The sequence below is a fragment of the Cebus imitator genome, unplaced genomic scaffold (genome assembly GCF_001604975.1).
Source record: "Cebus imitator isolate Cc_AM_T3 unplaced genomic scaffold, Cebus_imitator-1.0 Scaffold9, whole genome shotgun sequence".
Taxonomy (NCBI): Eukaryota; Metazoa; Chordata; class Mammalia; order Primates; family Cebidae; genus Cebus; species Cebus imitator.
This window is the reverse complement of record NW_016107324.1, coordinates 6,024,002-6,031,389: the sequence shown is the minus strand read 5'-3', so window position 1 is coordinate 6,031,389 and position 7,388 is coordinate 6,024,002.

Sequence of the window (7,388 nt, the reverse complement as noted above, 5' to 3'; positions counted from 1 at the left end):
AATTTTTTTTTTGTATTATTATGACAAGATCCATTGTTGAAATTCTTTGAGTACAAATGCTTGGAGCACAGATCGTCAGTAAATGAAGGTTCCTGAAAGCTTCTCTTTTTTCACGTTTAAAAATAGTTATTTAGGTTAGGTATTTGTTGAGAGAGCAGCTGCTCAGACTCCTACGTTGAGAATAGGACAGAAAAAAAAATAGTCTGTTACACATCTTGGCTTCTTTTATGCTTCCAAGGAAAAAGCAAAGCAACCTTTAAGATTTCTAAATACCATCTGTATCTACTATATGGTTATATTACTGTGTAAATAACATTATATTATTTAAGTTGGACTTTTTGGGGGGTCAATTCTCCAAAAGGCAGGTAAATATCAAAGGAAAAACGTAAAGGGTAAAAATATGCAAGGTTGCATGTCTGTCGCTGTATGTGTGCACAAGCATAAACGACTTAAACATTTTGGACTACAATCCAGGCATGGCTGTGTGGCATACTGCCAGAATAGGAAATATGACATCCCCTTTCCTATTTAGAGGCTTGAAGTCATGGGCATGGTTAAGGTCTGGAAATGACCCGTCACCTGAGGGCCTGGAAAATGAGTGCATGGTCACACACCTGGCCTCCAGTGGACTGGCAGGCTACATGTCCCTGACTGGTGCTGAAGAAGCAGGAAAAGTGAAATGACTGCAAACAAGGATGAGGTGTGTCTTGCACATCAGGAGAGAAGGGTAGACACAGGTATGAAATGATAAATGTAGTGTATACTAACCCTCCTGAAGAGTTATAAATTGTTTCCTGTGGTTGTTAAGCAATTATCCCCTGCTTGAAGGTGCATTTGGTGCAGAGGGTTAAAATTCTTTTATGATGTGGTATATCTAAGATACTGTCACTTTCCACAGATGAGAGCACATTAGAGGGTTAGTTTTGGAAGGAAGAGTGGAGACAAATCTAGAGTTTGAGACCTATCTGGAAATGCAGGCAGGAGAGGAGGGCTTCAGCTGGGGATGCTGATGGAGGTGGGGGGTGTTTCCAGAGCAGTGGGAAGCAAGAGAGGGTGCTGGTCATCCAGAGGCGACAGAGAAGTTGCCAAGACAAAAGTTGCTAAATATTGATGCAAAGCTTACCTTCTTTACAATTTTGCTTGTAGACCACCTTGACAAGAAGCAGTATCAATCACACAGCAGTTACTCAATAAACATTTTTTTAACAAGTGCACAAATTCCCTTGGGATACCAATTTTTCTCTGGCAGATTGTTTGTTGTATACTCAGACTGGTAAATATATCCAAAAACTATTTAAATAATTTTGTTACCTTATTTATTTTTGAGACAGGGTCTTGCTCTGTTGCCCAGTGCAGTGGCATAATCATAGCTAACTGCAGTCTCTACCCACTGGGCTCAAGTGATCCTCTTGCCTTGGCCTCCCAAAGTGCTTGGATTATAGGCACAAGCCACCACACTTAGCCCTCATTTTGATACTTTAGACTCATAAGAATAAAGCCCTTATTATTCCAGAGTGCCAAATAGAGATATTTCTTCCCATGAAAGCCTGTATTTAAATGACTTTCTCCTCCTTTTAGAAGAGATATTTATTGAAACACTTTTTCTCCAAGTTGATAAATTTGTCAACAGTAGGCTATAGAAAAAAATGAATTTCCTAATTAGATAAGTAGCCTGTGTGTCTAGTAGCTTGAGTGTGAGAAAAGTAGATCAAGGTGGAAAGTTAATGATTTCCCCATCATCAATAAAGATCATAATCACTGAAGATGTCTAGATATTTAAAAAATATTTTCTACCTCAATAGTGTCTCATCTGATCTGCATACTTTTACTAGACTAATATTTTTTCCTCCAGTGAAAAGATTTGCCTGCGTTCTCTACCTTTACATATTTGTAAAATTTAGAAAACCTTGCATAGTATGGACAATGTTGGCTCAAGGTCTTTGCTGCTGTTTTCCATGTTACCTCCTTTAATCCCTAGTATACATCTGTGATATAGGTATAGGTCTTGTTATCCCCATTTTGCAGATAAAATCCAAAGAAGTCCTCCTGTGGAGTGCAAGTAAGGGACTCAGGCCTGATAATCAGAACCTTTCCTTTTTTCTTCATGAAAAGCCAAACATGCTCTTATCTTATTCTGCTCTACCTTTATAAGAAAAATTACATTTGGAATTTTGAAACTATCTATTCCATGGTCTACTCTAGCAATTTTCATTAATCTTTTCGAAACAAAATCTTCCCTTTTTTTCTCCTTAGAGTTCTAGAACTAAAGGCACAGATGAAAATCTATGTGACCCTGCAAAGGATGACTGGGCTAAATATAAAATTAGATAGCATGGAAAACTGAGCCATGATGTTCATATTCAGCTGCTAAAGGGGTCAGGCAAGGTGGCTCATGCCTGTAATCTCAGTGCTTTGGGGGACTGAGGCAGGTATGTGCACACACACATATATGCATATATATGCACATATACACACACATATACATGCATATAATATGTGTGTGTGCGTGTGTGTGTGTGTGTGTGTGTGTGTGTGTGTGTGTATGCAGGTTGAGTATCCCTTATCCAAAATTCTTGGGATTCAGAAGTGTTCCAGATTTTGGATTTTTTGGATTTTAGGATGTTTGCATATACATAATAAGATATCTTGGGGGATGAGACCAGAGTCTAAATGCAAAATTCATATGTATTTCTTATATACCTTATATATAGAGCCTGAAGATAATCCTATACAATATTTTAAATATTTTTATGCATGAAACAAAGTTTTGACTGTTTTGACTGCATCTTGTCACGTGAGGTCAGATGTGGAATTTTCCACTTGTGATTTTATGTCAGTGCTCATAAAGTTTCAAATTTTGGGGCATTTTGGATTTTTAATTTTCAGATTAGGGATGCTCAACTTGTACCAAAAGTTGGTGCTAGCCAATTAAGCAGAAAAGGAGTTATTATCTGGGTATTTAGGAGAGAACCAGCTCAAGGCTTAGAGTTTAGGAATAATGTCCAACTACAGACTGCAGAACTGGCCTGACGTGTTTAACCATGGCCCCCACAACTGTCCTACAAGCACTATGGGACACGGCTGCTGCCCCCACACAACACTGCCATTTCTGCAGCAGCAGCTTGGCTGCCATTTCTACCATCACAAGGATTCTATACAGCACTTCCTTCTTCTAGATTCTCCACTTTGTTTCCCTGAAATTTCCTATACTGATTAAAAAAAAAAAACACCTATGTTGGTTTCTTTTTATTGTGGTAAGAACATTTAACATGAGATCTACTCTCTTAAATATTTTAAGTGCACAATCCAGTATTATTAGCTATAGGTATGATATTGTACAGTGGCTCTCTAGAAATTATTCATCCTGAATAATTGAAAATTTGACCCATTGAGTAGCAACCATCACTCTGCAATAGATTCTTACTGGGAGAGCCTAACTCACCTGCCTGTATTTTGTAAAAGAGACTGTGGAACCACACTTTTGGGGTTCTATCTTAGCAAGGCAGGATTCTTAAAGCTTCACATTCTTATACATGACAAGAACATTCAAAGGTGCTAGCCACACAGAAATTATTGCAAATATCCACTACAGATTTCAGTGTTGACCAGACTGGAATCCAAATGGTTAATCCCAAAATAATAATGCATAGTAATTTCAAATTCTTGGTTTGAACACAATAGAAGCAATGTATAATCTTCAGTAATGATTCCTAAAAATTCCCCTTTTTTACACTCCTATCCAGTATCCTACAAACTGCAGCTGCCTGTGCCTCCTCCTCTCAAATCCCCTGGGAAAGCTCCCGTTCCTTGTCTAAAGACCCTCTTCCTCCCCTCCTGCTTTCCTTAGCACTCCTTGCAATTCCCCGTTGCAAACACTCAAGAACTGGTCTAGTAAGACAGAAACCGCCTTGGAGGGAGGCAGAGGCCAGCAAAACTAGGGTTCTCTTTAAGGGAAGGGATGGGAAAGGGAGAGACACTGGTACACTAAAAGCTTGTAATTAGTCATAGGATGGACACTTTTATTAGTGATACTTAAGCATTACTTGGAATAACTGACTGGTCTTAAAAGATGCAGAATGCTGTCAGATCTGTGGTTGAAACGGTGATTGAAATTCCAAGAGTCTTCTATAGGAAAGCAGTTCGGCTAAAGATAATAAATAAAAAGGCGCAGACCCACAGGCATTTTAAAGGAAAGATAAAGACTGGTGTTCACATTTATGAGTATAAAAAGAACATTAATTTGATTTCAGTTTCCCAGTACAGAATTACCTCTTTAGTGGTAAATTCTACTAAGAGTTACTATAAATTATTGTCACACATAGGTGATTCTCAGACGCTCCTAGTGAGCTCAGTGCTACCTCTTTAGAATATTCTCATGTATCTCCTTTGATCATTTATGACAAGCACAATGACACTTCAAATATTAATTCTTTTATGAAATTTTGTTGACCCTGACACAAAGCTATTAAACTGTCTACTCGTGTTTACTGCTCCACCAAGTGAAAACTTTACACAATATTTCTGACCAGCATTGCTTGGGATAGAGAGCTGGATCTAAACACATCCAGCAACACCATTTCTGCTTAGCAGATATCAGACTGTTTCCCTTAGAATACTGAATACAGCTCCAAATTACTGAAGAATCCCTGCTATCTAGGATAGCAGGGATTTGTGTCTCTGCCAAAAGGATAGCTATAACAGAAACTCAAGAAGTAAACTAACACTAGTCATTTGGTTGCTGCAAATTATTTCTTCCACTGGACTGCTGGCTCACATTCATGGAAGGGCTAGGTATTGCTGCTACCTTTCAATTCTTCCCAAGTGGGGAGGCATTTACTCTTGAGTCAGTTTGAAACTTAGAACTCACTGTTTCAGTGTCATATGGATAGGTCATGAAGCTAGCCTCTTAGTTTAACTCATAATTAAATTATAAGGTTAATAATACTCCAGTGTATACAGTGTAACATCCTAAGTTGTAACTGAATGTGTTTGCCTCGCTTAGCCTGGGCTGATAAAACAACGATGGATGCCCTGGGCAGAGACACCCATTGGACATCCACTGGGGAAAGAGGAAATAGTCCTAGAAGTCATAACTGCAGAAACCCAGAGTCAAGGGGCAGAAAATGAGGACTTAATTAGGGTCTGCCTTAGAAGATCTTCAAGCCGTCTTATTTTCATGTGCATTATTCAGATGTCTTAGCAGTTCCTGGTGCAACGTGTTTTGCGAAATATATTAGGCATTCAGTATAGCTGTTTCCAAGTTTATTACGCAATATTCTGATTCTGATTCATGAAAATATTTCATTAAATACAATCGCTCGTGTAATTACTGTGCTTAATCTACAGCATACTTTAATTAACACTGCACAGAATTCTGATGTAATCAATTAGATTCGATCTAGCACAACTTAGCTGTAAATACTTTTTATGATGCAGCAGCCAAAAGTAATTATTGAGACCTAGGGTAATATACAACTCTAAAACTAACACATTTCCTATGTTAAAAAGAGCACATAATAATTTGAACTATAAATTATTATTTACAAAAGTAAACTATAAAGAGTAGATCATTCTGTTTCCACTAATAGCCTATTTAAAAAAATTCTCACTGGGAGTGTTAGAACTTGAAAAATATGTTTTTTTGTGTGTGTGTCTATTCTCCAACAGCCTTAAGAACAAAAGATTAAACTCAAGCAAGATTCACCGTTTTCTGGCTGTGTAACTAGTCTTATTAACCTCAATATCTTACGATGTTTCTCAATGTTGCAGGTTAAATTTTATCTCCTCTTCCCCCCAAAGAGATGTGATGAAGTTTTAACTTCCAGTACCTCAGAATGTAGGGTCTCTGCAGATGTAGTTAGGATGACGTCATACTGGAATAGGGTGGGCCCCGATCCAATATGACTGTTGTCTTTTTAAGACAAATGTGAAGACAGAGACACACAAAGAGAAGGCATATGAGTCTAAGGACAGAGATTAGTGTTTTATAGCTGCCAGCCAAGGAATGCTAAGGACTGCTGGTAACCACCCAGAAGCTAGGAAGAGGCAAGGGAGGGGTTCTCCTACAGGTTTCAGAGCAAACATGGCCCCACTATCTTGATTTTGGACTACCAGGCTCCAGAACCGTGAGAGACAAAATGTGTATTTGTTTTGTTTGGCTTGGTTTGGTTTTAGAGACAGGGTCTCGCTCTGTCACCCAGGCTGGAGTACAGTGTTGTAATCATAACTCACTGCAGCCTTGAATTCTTGGTCTCAAGCAATCCTTCCGCTTCAGCCTCCCGAGTAGCTGGGACTACAGGTGCATGCCACCACACTGGGCTAATATTTTTTATTTTTTGTAGACACAAGGTCTCACTATATTGCCTAGGCTGGTCTCAGACTTCTGGCCTCAAGCAATTCTCCTGCCTCAGCCCCCCAAAGTGCTGGAAGTACAGGTGTGAACCCCCACACCTGGCCAAATTTCTGTTGTTTTAAGTCATCCAATTTGTAGTCTTTGGTTACAGCAGCCCTGAGAAGCTAAAATACTTGCTAACACTGATTAAGTTGGGAACTAAAACTCAATATAACCAGAATTTATGTAATTGCTTTTTTATAATAGTGGGTAAAAAAGTATCTTGCTGAACTATTTTTAAAAATACGTGCTGTTTTTAGTTGAAGTAAACTTTTTTATTCTTAAGTATTGACATAAATATAACACTTTTGTTCCTCAGACACAGCAACTAGCAGAGTGCCTTAAACATAAATCATTCCATAGTATATTTTGTGGCTTAGTTTAAAGAGATTAAAAATGAAAATAGCCCATAAATGTTAAAATACCTTCTTATGGAATATGAGCCATAAAAGATATACAGAACTACTGAAATGTGAGAGTAATCATTGAAAAGAATTTGCATGAGGTTCATCAAGTCAAAATTTCATCTTGAATGTATAGATGAATAATAAAGAAACTATATACCCTGCAGTTTGTGGATTATTCAGATCCTATATTTTCTATTGCCTTATTGGCTTTGAAAAAAATACTCTTAGCACCAATACTATGTGATGTGCAGGGCCAAATAAAAGAATATACATTTTAGTTTTTGGCACTAACTTGCTAACAGATCTTATGATATAGATTTGGTGAGGATGAAAATTTAAAATATAATGAAAAACGAATTTGGGGCTGGGCACAGTGGTTCATGCCTGTAATCCCAGAACTTTGGGAATATGAGGCAGGTGGATCACTTGAGGCCAGGAGTTCGAGACCAGCCTGGCTGACATGGTAAAACTCTGTCTCTACTAAAAAAATACAAAAATTAGCCAGGCATGGTGACAACTGCCTGTAGTCTACTTGGGAGGCTGAGGGAGGAGAATCGCTTGAACCTGGGAGGTGGAGGTTGCAGTGAGCC